The following is a 21,759-nucleotide window of genomic DNA, read 5'->3' on the forward strand; positions in this document are numbered from 1 at the left end:
GTGAGGGAAAGAAATGCAGAGGTGAGAGAGATAATACAAAGGGAGAATTGGGTGTCTGAGAGAGTGAAAGAGATGGTGCAATTGGGGAGATAAAGAAAGCAGAGAACTTTTGGGCAGAGAGAGGAGGGATGGAGACAGAGAGAATTATTGGACATGGTGGTGGGAGAGGAGTGAGGTAGAGATGCATGGGTGCAGAAAGAAGGGGGAGAACATGCTGGGCCGAGGAAGCCTCCTGGATGTTTTTTTTTTTTGGGGGGGTATTAAAATAAGAAATTGCGGACCTGGGGAAGGGAGGCAGGGTGAGAGATGGAATGGGACAGTTGGGAAGAGAAAGAGAGAGAAGTTGAATCTAGGGATGGGAGGGAGGGAAAAATGTTAGGCTTGTGGATGGCCTGTGGAAGGCAGAGAGATGCAGCATCTCTCTTTTTTTCTCCATTTCATTGTTCAGCATCAAGGGGGAAGAAGAAGAAAAACAGAACAGAGAGGGAGCTAAATGTTGGACTATGGAGATAGAGGAGGAGAGATGGAACCATGGGAGGGCAGGAGGGAAGAGAGCTGGGATAAGATTATGCTAGGGGATGGAAAGAAAGGAACAGGAAGTTATAGCCTGACCAGTGGAGAGAGGGAGGAGGATTCTGAAAGTGGTGAGCCATGTGGATGAGGTCAAAAGGAAGATGACAAGATGAGTGAGAGAGCAGTGAGTACAGTGGTAAAAATGTGGTAATGGGGAGTAGATGTCAGGAAATAGGAGGCTGGGAAAGGAATGAGATGGGAAATGGGAGAGCTAGGGACTGAAAGAAGATGGAGAATTGAGAGGTAGCTGAACATTTAAAAAGAAGAAGGGTGAGAAAGAAGGCAAGATTTGAGTGGACAGAGGCAAAAAAGAAAAGAAAAAGTTAAGAAAGCCGAAAGGAAAAAATCAATACTTTGGAGATAGGCATAAGAAGGAAATGGAACGACAGAAGAGGAGAAAAAAATGGACACACTCCACCAGACCCTCCCAAAAACTGAAACTATCATTCCCCTCTATAAAAGGTATATCCCGCACAGGAAAATTTGGAACATCTCTCCTCTTTAGAACCACAGAACTCTGGAACAACCTCCCATTCCCACTCAGAAACTCAAGCTCCTTCCAATCCTTCCGCAAACACTTGAAAACTTGGCTCTTTGCAAAAATCTAATCTCCTCCCATCCTCCAGTATTCTGTCCCTCTCTTTCCTCTTAGTCCCTCTCCTTTATCCCTCATTGTAGTTCCTTTCCTCTTAACTCTGTAAACCGTGCCGAGCTCTGCGCTCGCGGAGATGGCGCTGTATACAAACCTAAGGTTTAGTTTAGTTTACTTTAGTTAAACATAGAGAAAAAGCAGAAAGAGAAACTGGGACCAAGATGATGGGGAAAACAAAACATCCAGACAACAAGGTAGAAAAAATTGTTTTATTTTGAATTTATTAATTGGAATATGTTAGCTTTGGGATATGTGCATCACAATTATTTTTGTATTCAGTGGTGTAGTCATGTACAGCTGATTTGGGGGAGGGACTGGAGCCCAAAATTAGTGGATGGGCACCAAAGTTTCTCCCCACCTGAGTGCAATTTATAAATACTTGAGCTAGTGGGGATTCCCAAGCCCTGCCAACTGAAGACATCTTCCTCCAGTCTGGCAACTCAAAATCTCCAAGCTTTGCAGCCAATGGTAATATCCTCAAGCTGCCCCTGCTTTCATGCATGCATGAAAGCCAAAGGAGGGGCAGGGAGGAGGGAAGGCAGTAGTTCTTAAATATTGCTGCCAGCTGCAGAACTTGGGAAGTTGGAGGGGGAGGAGGTTGCTGTCAGTTGGTGAGGCTTGAGGATCCCTACTAGCTGCAGCAGGGGAGATATTCATTTTCAGGGAATCTAAGCTCAAAGTGGGAGGCCCAAAAAATCAGTAATATTTACCCTGATTAAACGATCCTCCACATGCGCCTCTGAAGAGGCTCACCGTAGCTGTAATAGAAGTGAATGGGAGAACCAGGAGCGCATATCCTTGCTCATCAGAGTAGGGATGCAGAAGCCTGTGGCTGCTCCCACTGTCAGCGGTGTACGTGGATGATCATTCAGTCAGGGTAAGTATTACTGCTTTTTTGGGTTCCTCTCCATAGTGTCCCTTTAATGAAGGTTTATTATTAGGTATATACATCTTCTATATTAGTGATTGCAGATTTGGGACCTGCTCAACCTTTTTTTTTGCTCATTGTCTAGTGTTAGTATTTGTGCGGCCCCAGAAAAAAAATTTTTCGGCCAATGCGGCCCAAGGAAGCCAAAAGGCTGGACACCCCTGGACTACACTCTCTCTGCCCCTTCTATATGGCATCTTCTCTCCTTTCAGAAACTTTATGCCTCCCCCTTCCATCTCTCCCTTCACCCCCCCATTGGTCTGGCATCCATCTTCTTCCTTTTGGTAGGATTTTTCTGTTCTTTCTTTTTTCTTCCAGGTGTAAGTACTTCTGCAACCACAGTATGACTGGGAAACATCATGTCACCAAAGCTGTTGCTCAGGTTACAGCTTCTGTATCTGTGCAGACAGAAAATGTTATCCAGGCAGAGGGAGTGGTTCCATGTGCAAGCTATTTTCAGCTTAAATCCCTCATTAAGGAAGTAAAGGAACTGAGAGAGGAGGTGGCAAGACTGAGAAGCATTCGTGAGAATGAGAGGGACATCAATGAAATGGTTCATGAGGTGTCAAAAGATTTCCAGCAGTGGGGAAGAAAAGGTTGTGCTGAAGGAAGACAGCTGAACTCAGATTACCGAACACTGCAACATTGGTACTGTGACTCCACCCACCCTTGAACTGAAGAACCGGTATGCTGTCCTGTAAGTGGAGGAGATGAGAGCATCCCAGGGAGCGAAGGACCAAAACTTGAGATCCCTAAAATTTCTGGATCCATGACCAGTAGGAGGTGTAAGGTAGTGGTGGTTGGCGATTTCTTTCTGAGGGGTACAGAAGCGCCCATCTGCACATCAGACATGATGTTCCGGGATGTATGCTGTCTGCCTTGTGCCAAAATCCAAGATGTTACAGAAAGATTGGCAAGACTCATCAAGCCTGATGACTATTATCCAATGCTGCTCATCCAGGATGTCCTGCATGCTTGTACGTGGTGCGTGTGTTGTTGGAGTGGTGCCGGCTTGACGGGGGAGTTCAGAGGTCCTGCGCATGCATCTGGAGGATGGCCGGCTTGAATCGGAAGCCGGGAGGTGCTGATGGACAGCAGAGGCATCGGCCGAAGAGGGAGGAGAGCCACACGGGGACCCCGGGGAAAGGAAACCACCACGCTGCAAGGGCTGCAGCACTCACAGGCAGGTACCAACCCCTGGGCCACCATAGTGAGAGCTCGTGCAGCGAGTCAACACTCGTTTTGCGAGACAAAAGTTTGCTGAGTGTTTTGCTCGGTTTGCAAAACACTCGCAAACTGGGTTACTCGCAAACCGAGGTTCCACTGTATATCTAAAAAAGGGGAAGTTTTACTAATAGGTGATTTTAACATGCCAGATGTTGATTGGATAAGCGACTGACTCAAATTTTAATAAAAACTTGAAACTTGAAGTATGGAGATCCTGAATTCTCTTCAAGGAAAACTGTTCCAGCAGTTTGTAATGGAACCACGCGGGATGGGGGTCATACTGGACTTAGTGCTTACAAACGGGGAAAGTGTTTCTGATATTACAGTGGCATCCAGTGATCACTGTATGGTACGGTTTAATATTAAGACGGGTATAGAGAGGGTTCATTCAAAAGTAAGGATTCTAGACTTTAAAAAAACTAACTTTGTTCGGATGGGGGATTACATCAAGGAATTATCTGGATGGGAATGTCTGGAAGAAGTAGAAATGCAGTGGACAAAACTGAAAGGAGTTATTGTAATGGGTACAAATCTTTTTGTGAGGCAAGCAAGTAAAAGTAAGAGAAAAAGAAGGCCAATTTGGTTCTCAAAAGTAGTAGCTGAGAAACTAAGAAATAAGAGGTTAGCTTTCATAAACTACAAAAGATTGCAAAAATATCTGGAAAAGTTAAGAGAGGCTGGTCGAGTAATGATGAAAGCAAAGATACAAATGGAAAAAAAATAGCTGACACTAAAACAGGGAGACAAGACATTTTTTAGATATATCAGTCATAGGAAGAAGTTCAAAAGTGGCATTCTGGACTCAGAAGTGAAGGGGAGGAATATGTAACAGCTGATAAAGAAAAGGCTGAATTGCTTAACAATTGACTCAAGATGAATAGGTAACACTGCTTTATACTTGTGGTGGGAGATTGGGGCCTGATTGGGACTTTCCTATAGTATTCATATGGGCTTGTTTTCATTTAGATGTGATACATGCCATTTTTATACTATTCTTTTAGGATAGGCATTGTACAGTCTATTGTACTATTTATACCATAGGCAGCAAAATGCTTTTCTGTTTGGGGGGCCTGCAAGGTCCATCCCAGATCGCGCCCAAGCTCCACCCCATACATCCATCTTCAGCATTAACTTTTAACATTCTGCTTTCTTCTCAAAATCTACTTTTCCATGCCTTTCCTTCCCATCTATCCATGTGTACCATCTCCTCCCTCTGTCTCCCTCCATCCCTTTGTCTTCCCCTTCATCCCTATGCACCATTTCATCCCTCACCCATGGTCAGACATCTCTGTTTTCCCCCTTTCTCCTCTCCATCCCATAGCCTGGAATCTCTCTCCTCTCCCATGATCTGGCATCTCTTTCTCCTTCCCTCCCTCTTCCTGAGGTCTAACATCTCTCTGCTCTCCTTTCTGTGGTCTGGCATCACTCTCTTCCCTCCTTCCCTTCCATTCTATGGTCTAGCATCTCTCTCTCCTTCCCATTCCAGGGTCTAACATCTCTACCTTCTTTGGGTCATCTCTCCTTCCTCCCAGTGTAACATTTCTCCCTCCCTCCTCTTTCTATCCTTCCCATTCCAGGGTCTAACATCTCTCTCTTCTTTGGGTCATCTCTCCTTCCTGTGTAACATTTCTCCCTCCCTTTTCTCCACCACTATCATACCCAACAATTCTCCCTCTTTCTTCCTTTTCCCATATACATCATCTCTTTCCTTCTCACGACACACACCTATGTCCAACAATTCTCTGTTCCTTTTCCCTCCCCCACCGGCAGCATTTCTTTCTTTCCCTTCCCACTACTCCACCTGTGCAGCATCTCTTTTCCTCCTTGCCTAACCCCCCTCCCAGTCCTTGCATTTGTCCTTCCCAACCCTCTCCCAGTATGTGCAATATCTATCTTTCCTAACCCCCTGAGCATCTGTCCTCCCTGCCTTCCCAACTCCCTACCCCCTGCACCTAGCCACCCCTCCCATGTCAGACTCTGCACCCAGCCACCCCCTTTCAGACTCTACATCAAGTGTGGCACTGCCGTTGCCGCTTTACACAACGGCCCCGGACAGCGCCCAGAACAGCCGACGTCCTACGTGCTTCCAGTAGAGGTTGGAAATCCTGCTGGTCACTCAATCATTCAGGAAACATCAAAGAGTCAGGAACCAAGATGTTCAAACAAAAAATAAAGTCTTAATTTATTGGCTTCACAAAACCTTGAACAGGTTTTAGTCCATTCATTCCATGAACCAAAAAAACCCAAATAGGAACAAAAACTGGGTTGCAAAAACAAACACCCCACACTTCCCGTTCAGGATCACAGGTAAGTAGTTCCTTAATTTGCAATAAATCAATCCTAATGTGTCTGCCTTAAAAAGCGGGCAGAAATAAGGTAATAACACTTTCTTTGAAAAATGAAAGCATGGCACCCAGGCTTTGATTGAAGCAGGCCTGGCCCCAACCAACTCAGCAGTAGTTGGTGGGGGAGGGGAGAAGCCGAATCCACTAATTTAAACCCTGTATTAAACAGAATGCCAAAAAGGCCCCACAATCCCTCCCAAGGATCTTATGTGGATTCTCCCCACTAACACCCCTTTGCACCAAGTTCAAATTACTGGTTTCCCTTAATGTTCAAAGGCAAACCCAAAACAAAATCATTCAGTAAAATAAACTGAATTAAAGGTTTTCAACTTCAGGCACCTTGCAGTGCCCAGCACTGCTCACTGGCTTCACACAGGTGCTAACAGGTTCCAAAAACCAAACTAAAAGTTCAACAATTTAAGTCCAACAAACACAGGCATTGCACTTAGCTTTCCTCCATGGCACAAGGTTCTGTAACCATGCAAGAGTCCCCAAATTCCAAGGACTCCGGTTCAGCTAACTGGTTGGTCTCAGAGACAGGGGCTGCTTCCAGCATTTCAACATCCAGGCAATACTGAGGTTCAGGAGAGCTATCCTGACAACCTCCTTCCTGGGCTGACCCAGGGCAGACTGACTGCTTCCTCCTCAGTGCTGCCTCAAGAACATTGAGGCGACCACGCCCTGTTCTCTGAGGGGGCAGGGCAACCTGAAGCTTCTGCCTAGGTTTCCTGGTGTTTCTCATTAAACCCTGCAGCTGTGTGTTAGCTGAGCTAGTATAATCAGGCTGAGGCTGTCCCAGGCTGTTCCCCTCAGAATCCTCACCTCCCCAGGGTTCTGTACACTGAGTTTCAAATGGGAATGCAGCACTTTCCTTCTTCCTGGAGTCTAGCCTGTCACACTGATTGGCTCTTTTTAAGGCTAGCCTAGGTTTAGGCAAAGCCTTCCCTGTCACAAGCCGAGCTTTAGGGCTAGGGTTGTGACATACCCCCACCCTAAAAGGTTGACTGTCCCCAGTCTGTAGAGGACTCCCCTCATCCTCCTGTATTCTGGATAGGCTATCCACGTTACTACTAAGCTTGCCTGGGCGATGCACTACCCGGAATCGGAATGTCTGCAGGGCCAAGTACCACCGCGTCAACCTGGCATTATTGTTTCTCATTGTGTTAAGCCATTTAAGTGCCGCGTGGTCGGTAACAAGGGTGAATTCTCGTTCCTGCAAATAATGTTCTAGGGTTTGCATCGCCCATTTGGCAGCCAAGCACTCTAGTTCTACGGTCGCATAATTCTTTTCATTGGAATGCAGTTTGAGACTGAGGAACAGAATAGGGTGCTCCACTCCCTGGACCTCCTGGCTCAGTATTGCCCCCAACCCAGTTCCCGAGGCGACTGTTTGTAGCACCAAAGGTTTCGTGAAATCAATTGCTGTCAGGACAGGGTTGGTACACAATGCCTCTTTAAGGTCCTCTATAGCCTGTCTTCCCTCATCCTCCCACCGAAGTTTATCGGGCCGGTTCTTTCTCAGCATATCGGTAAGGATTGCGGCCCTTGTAGAAAAGCTCGGTATGAACCGCCGGTAATAGCCCAGCAGTCCCAAAAACCCTCTTAATTGTTTTTTTGAGGTGGGCAAGGGGTATTCTTTCACACAACGCACTTTATCTATTATGGGCCTGATTTGTCCCTTCCCCACTACATATCCCAGGTACTTTACCTCGTGCTGTCCTAGGTAACACTTCTTGGGATTGATAACACTTCTTGTCTTCCTAAGGGACTCCAATACGGCCCTTATGTGCTCCAGGTGCTGCGCCCAGTCAGTAGAGAAAATCACAATGTCATCCAAGTAAGCTTCAGCGTACTTATGATGCCCCCTTAGTACCTCGGTGATTCCTCTTTGACAAGTGACAGCAGCACCATGAAGTCCGAAGGTCATACGCTTGAACTGGTACAACCCGTGGGGTGTGCTAAAGGCAGTTTTAGGTCTGGCACTTGGAGCAAGAGGAATTTGCCAATATCCTTTGGTTAAATCCAGGGTCGAAAGGAATTGTGCTTGTCCCAGTCGGTCGAGGAGATCATCTACCCGAGGCATGGGGAAGGCGTCGAACTGAGAGACTTCGTTAAGCTGGCGAAAATCGATACAGAACCTGGGAGTACCATCGGCCTTAGGTACTATGACATTAGGGCTGCACCAGGGGCTTTGTGAGGGTTCAATAACCCCTAGTGCTAGCATTTCGTCAACCAGGCTCTGTACCAATTCTTTCTTGCCTTCAGTAAGTCTGTAGGGTTTGACCCGGACTACCTTCCCCAGAGTGGTCACAATTTCGTGGGTAACCACCTCAGTTTGCCCAGGTATTGGTGAAAACACGTCCGTGAAGGCCTGTACTAATGTTTCCACTTGGCTTGCCTGCTCGTTGCTCAATTCTACCCCTATGTTGACCCCTTCCACCTGACCCATCTCCGTTATTTGCGGACCTAAATCATCGTCGGCGTTTTGCTCCGCCATTAAGGCTAGAGTTTCCCTATCCCGCCAAGGCTTCAGTAGGTTGACATGGTAGGTTTGGACTCGATTTTTCTCATCCTTAACCCTATAGTCCACTTGGTTTAACTTTTCTACAATTGTCGCTGGGCCCTTCCATTCCGCTAGGAATTTATGAGGGTCAGTGGGTACCAGTATAAGAACTCTATCTCCCACTTTTAACTAGCGCGCCTGGGTTCCTCTATCATAATACCTCTTTTGTCTTTTTTGACCCCACTCTAGGTTATGCTTGCCCAGTTGCGCCACCTGGTCCAGCCTCTTCCTCAACTGAGCCAAATATGAGATTACGTTTGTCTCCTCTCTTTCCTGTGAGCCCCATTGGTCTTTGACCACATCCAGTATTCCCCTGGGGACTCTTCCAAACAACATTTCAAAGGGGCTTACCCCTAAGGAGTCCTGGACTTTTTCACGAGCTGCAAATAGCACCAAAGGGATGAAGAGGTCCCAGTCTCGCTTTTCCTTAATTCCCACCTTCTTTATCATCTGCTTTAACGTTTGATTGAAACGTTCTACCATCCCATTAGCTTGGGGATGGTAGGCCGATGTTTTAAGGTGGCGGATCCCAAATCCCTGCCAGAAACTTTCCATGTCTCTGGAGAGGAAATTGCTACCTTGGTTGGTCAAGACCTCCCGAGGGAAACCGACTAAACAGAAAAGGCCCATTATTTCCTTCATCAAGGCCGCCGAGGTGGTTTTGCGTAGCGGGAAGGCCCACGGATATCGAGTCGCTACATCCATGATAACTAATATGAAACTATATCCCCTGGGTGTTTTCTCTAAAGGACCCACTATATCCATAGCCAACCGGGCTAACGGTTCTCCCACCCTTGGAACTGAAATGAGAGGGACCCTCGCGGGCTTGTTTAGGGAAAGCTTCTGACATGTAGGGCAGGACTTGCAAAAATCCACCACGTCTTGAGCTATCCCCGGCCAAAAAAATCTATGAGATATTTGAACAGCCGTAGCTTCAGACCCTTTATGCGCTGAAAGAGGATGGTCGTGGGCCACCTGTAGGATAATCCTCTGAAAACCCTGGGGAATTACCAGTTGTTCCCTGCTATCATTGGGCCTTTTTCCTGCAGTGCTCTATACAATAAGCCCCGTCTTACTTTAAAAGTGACAGGGTTGTCAGAGGGGAGGGCTGCTTGCTTCCAGGCTTCCTGTAAGGACGCATCAGCCTTCTGTTCAGCTGGGAAGGTAGGGAATACCTGTACCACCTCCCTAGGAAGCCAGGGTATCTCGTTAGTTGAGCTAGCCTGTCTAAGCGCCCGACTCCTCTGCTGTTTCTGCTTCTTGTTCTGAGAATGGGGTCGTCGATTTGGCCTCCGAGAACCTTCTTGTATCAGTGAGAAAGGCAGCTTTTTACATTTTTTTCCATTGACATGAATGGGTGAAATCTGATTTTCTGTTTGTAGCTCCGCCCACGTGTGCAGGTGGGCCGCGAGACCCCCAGAACATATCACCCCAGGTAGTGAGGGATCTGCATACCAAGTTTCGTTCAAATCGGTCAAGCCGTTTTTGAATTACAGTGAGAATGGCAGCTTTTTACATTTTTTTCCATTGACATGAATGGGTGAAATCTGATTTTCTGTTTGTAGCTCCGCCCACGTGTGCAGGTGGGCCGCGAGACCCCCAGAACATATCACCCCAGGTAGTGAGGGATCTGCATACCAAGTTTCGTTCAAATCGGTCAAGCCGTTTTTGAATTACTGTGAGAATGGCAGCTTTTTACATTTTTTCCATTGACATGAATGGGTGAAATCTGATTTTATGTTTGTAGCTCCGCCCACGTGTGCAGGTGGGTTGCGAGACCCCCAGAACATATCATCCCAGGTAGTGAGGGATCTGCATACCAAGTTTCGTTCAAATCGGTCAAGCCGTTTTTGCGTGATCGCGGCACATACACACACACATACATACATACACACATACATACCTCCGATTTTATATATATAGATAGATATATACCACCATACACCTCGCAAGCCGCTCTAACACTCTAGTCATAAATCCTTCTCCTGCCCTTCTCCTCTCCGTTCTAGCCAGCTAAACCTTGTTAACGAGAATGGAGTGGCAGAGAATGCTTTTCCTTTACCTATGTGAAAACCCTGCAGCGCCCTCTGGGGTTCAGTGCTACTCTTACCCAATGCTCAGCAAATTAGCTGAGGTCACAGCACCGGGTGGTAAGTAAAGTTTCCCCAGGGACAGAGTACACTTCCTCCAGAACACGCTGCAGTAGTATAAAACATTGCAAAATCTCTGGGTGGTGTGTGCCACAATGTACACCTGGTAAAGGAAAACGACAGATGCCAATTCAAAATAAATTCAATATTTATTGCGCCAATAATCACAAATTCTCTTCAGAAGGAAACCCAGATCAAAGTGCTTCCCATAAATCTAAAGTGCATTTCACATATTTAAGGGCATTTTTTTAAAGTTTGGCTGATTAAAAAGTAAAGCTTGTCTGAGTAAAGCTTGTCTGATTAAAAATACAGCACATCTCAGCACACAAGCACTGCATCAACATTCTAAGTCAGTTTTATTTTACTCAAATAATGTGTTTCTTGTGTCTTTCAGATTTTAATTCAGAAGTTTAACACTACTAAAGGAACTTTTCAGATAAGTACCGTTCTAACATAATTTTCCACCTTGTCAACAACTAATTTTCATATATGCAAGGATACTTTGTGTAAAATTATTTCTTTTCCTCACGGGGTAATGTTAATAAAGAGACCCTGTATACAGGTAAGTATTAGAGAATGACGCGGTGAAAAAATTGGTCCCCATCACCGCCCCGTCCCCATCTCACCATCCTCTGCACCGCCCAGTCACCGCCATTCCCTTCACCGCCCCGTCACCGCCACTGCCACCCCATTCACCGCCCCGTCACCGCCACTGCAACCCCATTCACCGCCCCGTCACCGTCACCGCTGCATACATAAAAGCCTCAAACGGGTACGATTTTATATACTTTTCTTTATTTACGTATAAAGGAAACATTCTTTAAAACTTTAAAACTTTAAAACTTAGTTAAATATTAGTTAATAACTATACAAAAACAAACACGACATGTACTTTTAATGCTTACAATGTTAGCCTACATGGTAAGTAGACGCGGCCGCTGTACCTAATCGCGGCAAAGATCTCCCTGCCGTGATTAGCATAGTGACCGCGGCTACGGCTGCAAGTCTCCCCTCCCCCCAGCGATCACGACAGGAGGGCACCCAACCCCTCCTGTATGCTTCTCCTCTGATCCTCCTTCCCTCAACCAAGCATCTCTCTCTCTCCCTCCATGAGTCCAACTTTTCACTCTCTGTGCTCTCCCCCTTCCCCAGTGTAACATTTCTCCTTCCCTCCTTTCTGTCCTCCCCATCCATCTTGCCCTCTCCATGAGTCCAACACTTTCTGCCTCCTGCACACTTTCTCTCTCTGTCCTTGCCTCTTCCCTCAGTGGTATCCCTCCTTCGCACCCCACAACCCAACATGCTCTCTCCCCATGCACCATCTCACCTTCCCCTCCAGTGTGTAGCACCTTTCCTTTCCCTCCTTTTCTGCCAGGTTCAGCAGTACCTCTTCTCCCTTCCTTTTACTTCCCCCTTGTCCAGCAGTACCCCTTCTCCCTTCCCTGTTCCCATTGTCCAGCAGTACCCCTTCCCTCCTGTCCAACAGTATCCTTTCTCCCTTCCTTCTTCCCCTCCTCCCCTTGTCCAGCAGTACCTGGTGTACACTGGGCAGGAAGAGAAGCTCCGGCATCAGCGTCAGCTGACTAGCAACTTCCTGCAGCTGCATCTTTTGCTGGGACTCCTGTCTTCGTGTATCCGGCAGATATGCGAAGGCAGGTGTCCCATACGATGGGGGGTTGCTAGTCAGCTGACGCCGGAGATTCTCTTCTTTCCCAGTGTGCAAGATTGCGCCAGCGTCAGCTGATTTGCAACTGCCTGCTGCCGTCGCGTATGCCGGGACTTCTGCCTTCGCGTATCCGGCAGATACACGAAGGCAGGAGTCCCAGCATACGCGACGGCAGCAGGCAGTTGCTCAGATTTCGGGATCAGGTTGCCCAGTTGCAGTTGCCCAGATTGCGAGTTCGGGTACTAGACTGTGTATTCCTGTAGACCCCCCCCCAACGGCCCTCCCGACAATCGCAGCAGAAGGGTACCCAACCCCTCCTGCCGGTCCTCCCAATAGCCTCCCCTAAGATCGCCGGCAGGAGGGTACCCAACCCCTCCTGCTGGACCCCCCCCCAACGAACCCTCCCACCCCGGAACCCCCTTAGTCTTACTTTCCAAGTTGGACCGGACGGCTCCTCACACGTATGGCCAGCAGGCTTGCCTCCGTCCAAATGAGGCGGGCCCGCCCCTACCCTGCCCAACCCACAGGATCCTAGGGCCTGATTGGTCTAGGCACCTAAAGCCACTCCCGCTATAGGAGGGGCCTTAGGTGCTTGGGCCAATCAGGCCCTAGGATCCTGTGGGTTAGGCAGGGGAGGGGAGGGGCGGGCCCGCCTCATTTGGACGGAGGCAGGCCTGCTGGCCAGACGAGCGAGGAGCTGTCCGGTCCAACTTGGAAAGTAAGACTAAGGGTGGTGTTTCGGGATGGCGGGGTTTGTTGGGGGAGGGTCTGGCAGGAGGGGTTGGGCACCCTCCTATTGGCGATATAGGGGGCCGTTGGGGGGGCCGGCAGGAGGGGTTGGGCACCCTCCTATCAGTGATCATAGGGGGGCTGTTGGGGAGCTGGCAGGAGGGGTTGGATATCCTCCTGCCGCGATCGTTGGGGAGGGCTGGTTCTGTCGGTATGAAGGGCTGAGCACCTTCCTGCCGGCGATCGTCGGGGGGGGGGGGGACGGGTTCTATTGGCAGGAAGGGTTGATCTGACAAATGCAAGTTGGATCGAGTGTAAATGCGGCAACGTGCGAGTTGGATCGAAAGTTGGAGGAGACAGACAACATGGCGGAGACATCTAACACCCGGTCACAAACACGGTGAAACACAGGTAAATAGCGGTTCCTAGAAGGGGGGACATTGGCCTGCGGGGACAAATCTATTCACCGTTTTTGCGGGCGGTGAAAGGATTTGTCCCCGCATCTGCGGCGATTTGCTAATGAGGTCACCATAACCCGCAGCCAAACCGCAGCCACGCAGCGGTTCGCTGTGGGGATCGCTCCCCGTGTCATTCTCTAGTAAGTATCCTCTTTTCTGCTTCTTTAATTTTCTTCACTTCTTTATTCAGTGTAGTTTTTTTTCAACCTTAACTTGTTTAACTTAATGTTGTTTCCTACAGGGATTAAAACTTCTTATCAAAGACTCTTTAGTGCAGATAAGTATCCTCAACCCCCCAAAGAAATGTTGGATATGTGCACACACAAAAAAAACCCCTCTTAAATTGACACCTTTGTCCTTCGGGCCCTTCTTCGCTTGCTTGCACGGGGTACTAGGAAGTCTTTGCTGGACTTCTGCAGTGGAATGCCACTGGTGAAGTGCCTGAACTGGAATGCCAAGGCCTCAGGATCTGGATTACCTACTATACTACGTTAAAATAAATTAAATTAAAAGGAGGCAAAACCCTCACTCCCTCTCTGTGTGTTACTTCATCAGAGTCTTCTTAGTCGAAAAAGCCTTGTATTTTTATCTGTTTCAAAATAAAATTAACTATAATTCCCTAAGCTAAACCACCCAGTATGTACAGTAGATATGTTTAAATGAATTTATAACTCCACCAGAAGTCACAATTAAATTCACACAATAATAAATTTGATTTCAACAGCCACCAAAAATCACAGTTCTAGGAAAGCCACATATAGGCCTTTTTCCCTTTACTTCAATTAAAAGCAGAGCATTTTTAAAAAAGTTTGGCTGATTAAAAGTACAGCACATCTCAGCACACAAGCACTGCATCAACATCAACATCAACATCAACATTCTAAGTCAGTTTTTTTTTATTTTTAAAACTTCCTCTCTTTCTCTCTCAAATGTTAGGAAATCCGTAATATTACTTCAGATAATGAATTTTATAATATTGCTTTTAGATTCCAATATTTTAGGTCTTAGCTCAAGAAGAAATAAGTAAGGATAAACACTTCTTAAAATAGTAAGTTATTTTAGGAACTTTATCTTTCCAAATTATTTCAAATGCAAGACCATTTTTCCTTACTTCTTTGTTCTTTCTCACACTGTCTCTCTCTTTTCAAACTATTTCTACACAAAAATTTCAAAATTACTTAGAATAACACACCAAATTCTGTTAAAGTAAGTTTAACTCCACTAACTGTAGTTGTAAAATTGTTCAGGCAGTTACTGTACCACAAAGCCTCACTAAGGGAACCATTTACTTCCAAAATATTTTTATTAACCTTAAAATTTCTCTAAATGACCATGAAAATTCATCAAAAGCCTTCTCAAGTTGACTTCTCTACTATCTTACTCTAACAGTTTTTCAATCAATTATCACCAAAAAGAGTCCCCTGAAGTCTCTACTCACACTACAGCATCCTCACTGCTTTACATCCAAGTCCTAACTGACAAACGTGGTTTTCTTCTTCTGGAACTCACATGCACACTCTTCTATAGAACTCATACACTCTGCTCACATACACATTAACAGGCACCCATATGCACCAAGCTTCATAGCTTTCAGCAGCCTACCTTTACCCCTCTGACCACCTGTAATTATTCTCTGAGCATTTACAGCTCAGTGAACCCTAAAAATTCAGCTACAGCCAAAATAAGGCTGTGTCTGTGTCTTTCTCTCATGCTCTCATGTCTCCATGCACGAGAGCTGCTTGAGCCCTCTCTTCTTTGTTGCTGATGTTCCACCAATAGGAGAGTGTGCTGTCCAAATTTCCCTTCCCCCAGGTGGGTGATTTTTTTATTTACCTTGCTTTCATATGCATCGTCCACTTCTGGGACACCAAGAGCAATGACATCTGGCCTATCCTAGTAAGATATACTGCTCGTAGACTCATAGCTCACACCAAACCTTCACTTCACTGTCGCAACCTGATTAATTGTCATGACTTAGGCCTTTGCTCCATCCCAACAATAATCAGACATAGGAAACTACACAGGGGACATGACTCTGATAAGGGCAGGAAGAGTAGAGTATTTAGACAGATCCTGCGTCTTCCTGCTAACATCATCCGCGAGGCTGTCCCAATCCCATTTGCCTATATTAATATCTGGTCCATTAGGATAGAAGCAATCTTGGTGAAAGAATCACAACTGAAAAACAGGGTTGTCTGTTCCCGACAGAAACTTGGCTTTCCATCCCCAGATGACCCTCTAATTAGAGAATTTTGCCCCCCAAAATATAAAGCAGTCTCCTTATGCAGGCAACACAAAAGAGGAGGAGGCCTGGTCATTGTGATCAAGGACTCTCTTGAATTCACAATCCTCGACTCCAAATGGACAACCTGGAAATTCTATCATGCCAACTCAAGGATAGCACATTGAAAGACCCCCTCAATTGCAACCTACAGTATACTATGTTCTTCCCTGGAAGTGGACAGAGGCCCAACATGAGTTAGACTTTTTACTTAGGAACACATTGTCCCCTCCCTACTGTCTTCTGCTAGGAGACATTAATCTATAACTGGAACTCTCACACACCCAAGCTATTAGGGACCTCTTCAATTTTCTACTGTCCCACAGGTACTCCATCCCCACACCCTCACCCACTCACCAGAAGAACCATCAGCTAGACCTCATTACCACCCTGGAAGTTGACTTAATACACCCCAGTTTAGCTCTGCATGATGGGGAATGGTTTCCCTCACTATGGTCTGACCACTTCATGTTCAGGTTTAATCTACTATGGCAGGAAGCTAAACAACATGCTACCAAACCAATGAAAACCTATGTCACAAGAAGTCATATTAAAGCACCTTCCATCTGGTCTGAATTTAAAAACTTTGAAGAATTCTCAAACTCAATAGACTTCTATGTAACCTGGGACAAAATTAGTACAGATGTCTATGACGGACTCACCCCCAAGTCACTACATAAAAGATGGGTCTGTGAGTCTGACAAATGGTTAGATAAGGAACTTTGTGACCTAAAACGCACAGTCTGCCATTTGGAAAGGGCATGGTGAAAAGATCAAGCACTAGTCAATAAGGAACACTGGTGTGAATTAGTACAAATATACACACAAATGCTCAAAGAAAAGCACAAAGCCTACTACTCTCAACTGGTTGGTGACCACTCCATTAACACCAAGGACCTCTTCAAGATAGTATCAAAATTAACCATAATCACTAAACTAGTTTGTGCCCCCCTCTCCATCAATGAACTTTTGTTCATAGATCTGAATGCTCCATAGCAAACTTAGCCCCATTGACATCCCAGAGGACTACCCATGTGAAATCGCCCCTCAGACCACACAGCAGACCAAATCTGGGAAAAGTTTGCCTCTCTGGATATGAACCTGTTCCAGAAGCTCTTCACCAAATACGTGCATGCACGATGCTCATTGGACACCTGCCCACCCAAGATCATATGATTTGCTCCACCAACCTCGGCATATTCCCAGAGAAAAAAGGACATATCATAACACCCGTTACTAGAAACAGCGAGGAATCAATCTCTTCAGATACTAATTAGCACCCCATCACCTCCATCCCTTTCTTTGAAGAACTAGTGTATCACCAGCTGCTAAATTACCTAAAAGAGCATGCTATACTGCACAATTTCCACTCAGACTTTTGGTCACTCTTCAGCACAGACACTTCTATCCTCATTACTTAATGACATCTACCAACTTTTTAGCAGAGGACAGCACCCTTGTTCTACAATTTGACCCCATCAGTGCCTTTGACTTAGTAGACCACTATATTCTTTTTTCTTGCCTGGATGATATTGGCATCACAGGAATTTTCCTGAACTGGTTCCAAGGCTTTCTAACAAGCCACCCATACCAAGTGTTCTGTGATGACAAACTCTCTCCTGTCTGGATCACACACTGTGGAGTCTCACAAGGCTCTCCACTGTCCCCAATCCAGTTTAACATCTATTTATGTTCACTGGGGAACCAACTAGCCTCATCAAGAATTAAGAGCTATAGTTATGCCAATGACATCACAGTCCTTCTCCTAATCCCTACTCTGCCTTCAAAGGAATCAGAATGAATCAAGGTTATTCAAACAATGGAAGACACAAACTGAAATTAAACCCTGAAAAAAACAAGTTCTTTCTCACAAACCCCTCAAACCTGAATGTGGAAAATATTATGATTAGGGGTAAAACCCTATCATTCCAGTCCACTATTAAAATCCTGGGAGTGACACTAGATCAGAAGATGACCATGGAAATCTAAGTAGCTGCTATAGTTTGCAAAGGCTTTGCTATACTCTGGAAGCTGCAATCCATTTGTTCTTACCTTGACACCCTTCCTTTCCAAATCCTATGTCAAGCCCTGAACCTCAGCATGTTAAGACTATTGCAATTTTATCTGTGGTGTGCCACAGAATGTTTGCTAGTTTTTTGAAAATGCTTTGTCTTTGTAGACAAGATATGGTCTGTTTTATAGGAAATCTTTGAACCAGTTCAGGACAGTTCCTACGATGCCTATTTTGTTGAGTTTGGTTAGTGTTACTTGGTGGCCGACTGAGTTGATGGTAGCAGATATGTCAAATTGAAGGAGGTTTGCCTGGCAGCCAACACTCAAGTATTGCTTGATTTTGGTGATTAAAGACAATAAAAGGACCTCTGTGCTATGATTTGAGTGGAATCCAAATTGAGTGGATGGAGGCAAGAGTGTTCTTCGATGCAGGCGAATAGTTGTTTGCTGACGTGCAATTCAGGAAGTTTGTTTAGTACTGGGTGTATAATTTGAGGGGCTAGAGAGGTATACATTCTGAGCTTTGGAGATCGGCATGAGAGCAATTTGCCCCATTTGGGATGGTAGTTGGCCATGATGAAGATTGTTTAAGAATTTTGTTGGTCATTCTATGATGTGATCAGGGGCTTCTGCAAGTAGACAGTTTTTCAGGAGAGTAGTAGTTGTTTGAGATAAAGGCAGGAAGGTGCTCCATATTTGGTTAGCTGGGTCCGATTCTGGAGGATTTGGTTGGAGAGATATAGGGGCAGTGACAGTAGCTTAGAAGTTATTTTCTGATGAATTCGACCTCATTTAATGTTCCATCCTATATGTTTCTTGGATGTCTTATTCCTGTTGCAACCTGAGGGAGAAACATTGCCATATTGGGTATAATTTAATAAACATTGATATCTTCATTTTGTTAATACTTATGCTTTGTTTTTTAGAACTTGTCACCAAGCCTTTCTGTCTTGTCTGTCCAAGAGTAATGTTAACAATAACTTTTTTTTTTCCAAAAGGAAACTTCAGGCAGCTCAGTATTGAGAACAGTTAGATGCTGTGTAAGGCAAGTGGTGCCAAGGGAGAGGAGGCAATGGGAAGGGAAATGAAAGAAGAAACACCCATTGGATTGTTGGAATCTCTTGAGTAAATCCTCTATCATGACTTTGGAACTCTATATGGTGTGCTGTGCTAAAACCATATAGCCCATAGTTCAACGTTTGTAACTCACAAGCAGCTACTAATGATATTGGATTAAAGGGCAGGACAATTCTGACCAGTTAGATTGACTTTCATCAGATCAATTCTGAAGTTGCAGTGGACTAATGGATACTGATGATATGTCAGGATTGATATTCATTTCTCCATAGCTGAGCAACTTCTCAATCCAATCTCAATCTAAAGCTAATTCTAATAGTAATAATAACAAATCCCACTTTAAATGACATTCAGACTCATGTTGTTTCCTAGGGATGTGCAATGTTTAATGCACATTTGTTTTGTTAATTTTATATAAGCACAAAGATGTACACAGAGAATTAACACTCAACAAAGACTGCCCTCACCAAAGTCTGCAGTGACCTGTTCCTGGCCAGATCTAAGGGCCTTTACTTGATCCTCATCGCTCTTGACCTGTCTGCTACCTTTGATACTGTTAAACACAGCTTACTCCTGAACACACTGTCCTCGCTTGGATTCTGAGAATCTGTCCTCTCCTGGTTTGCCTCCTACCTCTCCCATTGCTTCTTTAGTGTACTGTATGTGTTGGTGGGTTCTCTTCTGCTGTTACCCCACTAGCAGTTGCTGTATCTCTGGGTTCTCTCTTAGGAGCTCTTCTCTTCTCTCTCTAAACCTCTTCCCTTGGTGCCCTGTTTTCCTCTCATGGCTTCCAGTTTCACCTATATGCTGATGATTCCTAGATCTACCTCCCTACACCCGAAATTTCACTAAAGTCCAAGATAAAGTATCTACCTGTTTGGCTGGCATTGCTGCCTTGATGTCCTGCTGTCACATGAAACTAAACATATCCAAGACTGATCTGCTCCTCTTTCCTCTTCCTCCATCTCGGTAAATAATACTGTCATCATTCCAGTCCCCTCTGTTCGCAACCATGGAGTCATCTTCAATTCCAACCTCTCATTTTCTACAAATATCCAACAAACTACTAAGGCCTGTTGATTCTATCTCTAACACATCACCAAAATTTGCCCCTTGTCCACATTCTCGCAACCTGACGCTTAGATTACTGCAATCTATATCTAACTGGTCTCCCGCAGTGCCCCCTCCCCCCCCCCCCTGCAATCTGTGCACACGACTCATCTTCTAACAACCTTGTTACACTCATGTCACCCCTCTCCTTAAATCACTTCACTGGCTCCCTATCTGCCTTTGCATACAGTTCAAGCTCCTATTGCTGACCTACAAGTGTGTTCATTCTGCTGCCCCTCAATATCTCTCCTCTGTTCTCTCTCCTTATACACTTCCCAGAGAACTCCATTCCTCAGATAAGCTGCTCTTAGCGGTACCCTTCTCCTCCACTGTCAATTCCAGACTTTGTTCCATTCATCTAGCTGCCCCCTATGCCTGGAATAAATTACCCCAAGTTTGTCCACCAAGCCCCTTCCCTTCCCTTGTTTAAAAGCAGATTGAAAACCCACCTTTTTGATATAGCCTTCAATCCATAACCCTACTCCCCTCTGCCCTCCAACCCAGCCAGCTGATTAACCATTCCCTTTAACTGTATCCATGACATGCTGTTTGTCTGTCTTGTTTGTTTAGATTGTAAGCTCTTTTGAGAAGGGACTGTCTTCTTTGCGACTCTGTACAGTGCTGCATATCTCTGGTAGTGCTACAAAAATAATTAATAGCAGTAAAAGTAATAGTAACATTGTAACCAACTACTTTTGCAAAGAAACATTTTTATATGTGTTACAATGTTTTTAAACTTTAAAAAAGTTAGAGGTAAAAAAAATCTGCATGAACCAAAACTGTTTTCCATACATCCCTCCTAATACTCTATGGCCCCTTTTATCAAGCTACATTAGTTTTTTTTTCATCACTGGCCACTGCAGTAAAAGCTCCATTGCTCATAAGAATTCTATGAGCGTTGTTGCAGCCGGCAATAAAAACCTTAACGTGCCTTGATAAAAGGGGGCTTATCTATATATATAAAATCGGAGGTATGTATGTGTGTATGTATGTATGTGTGTGTGTATGTGCCGCGATCACGCAAAAACTGCTTGACCGATTTGAACGAAACTTGGTATGCAGATCCCTCACTACCTGGGGTGATATGTTCTGGGGGTCTCGCGGCCCACCTGCACACGTGGGCGGAGCTACAAACAGAAAATCAGATTTCACCCATTCATGTCAATGGAAAAAATGTAAAAAGCTGCCATTCTCACAGTAATTCAAAAACGGCTTGACCGATTTGAACGAAACTTGGTATGCAGATCCCTCACTACCTGGGGTGATATGTTCTGGGGGTTTCGCGGCCCACCTGCACACGTGGGCGGAGCTACAAACAGAAAATCAGATTTCACCCATTCATGTCAATGGAAAAAATGTAAAAAGCTGCCATTCTCACAGTAATTCAAAAACGGCTTGACCGATTTGAACGAAACTTGGTATGCAGATCCCTCACTACCTGGGGTGATATGTTCTGGGGGTCTCGTGGCCCACAACTCTATGTTGCTTGCTCAAGGGTGGGTTCACCCAAGAATTTATATGTTCTTGCTCCAGGAGGTGAAACTAAAAATGTTGTTTATAATCACATTTTGCGTTAGTTGTATTGTATTCATTTTGTCAAATATTTCACATTATAATTTGAATATTGTACTTTTTATTAAGCTGTAAAAAAATAATTTCATTCACCACTATAAAGTATCTTTATTTGAATCCATTTACAGTGTTATTGCTATAATTAAATACCCGTGCAACGCCGGGGCATCAGCTAGTTTGGTATAAAACAAAATTTTTAAAATGAATTATTGCCTGATTTAAAAAATATATAAATGCGCCTATATTCAGAAAAGTCATTTAGACAACAAAGCTGAGAATCAAGTTTGCAGGTACATTATCATGGTTTGTTTGTTTGTTTTTTTCTCTTGAGCATCCTAGGGCAAGCACCAGTAAAGCCCTATATGAGAACTCTTCTGGTAGGCCATTGCCATTCAAAATGGCCGCTCTATATCAT

This window comes from Geotrypetes seraphini, chromosome 1, assembly GCF_902459505.1.
Source record: "Geotrypetes seraphini chromosome 1, aGeoSer1.1, whole genome shotgun sequence".
In the NCBI taxonomy this organism is placed as follows: Eukaryota; Metazoa; Chordata; class Amphibia; order Gymnophiona; family Dermophiidae; genus Geotrypetes; species Geotrypetes seraphini.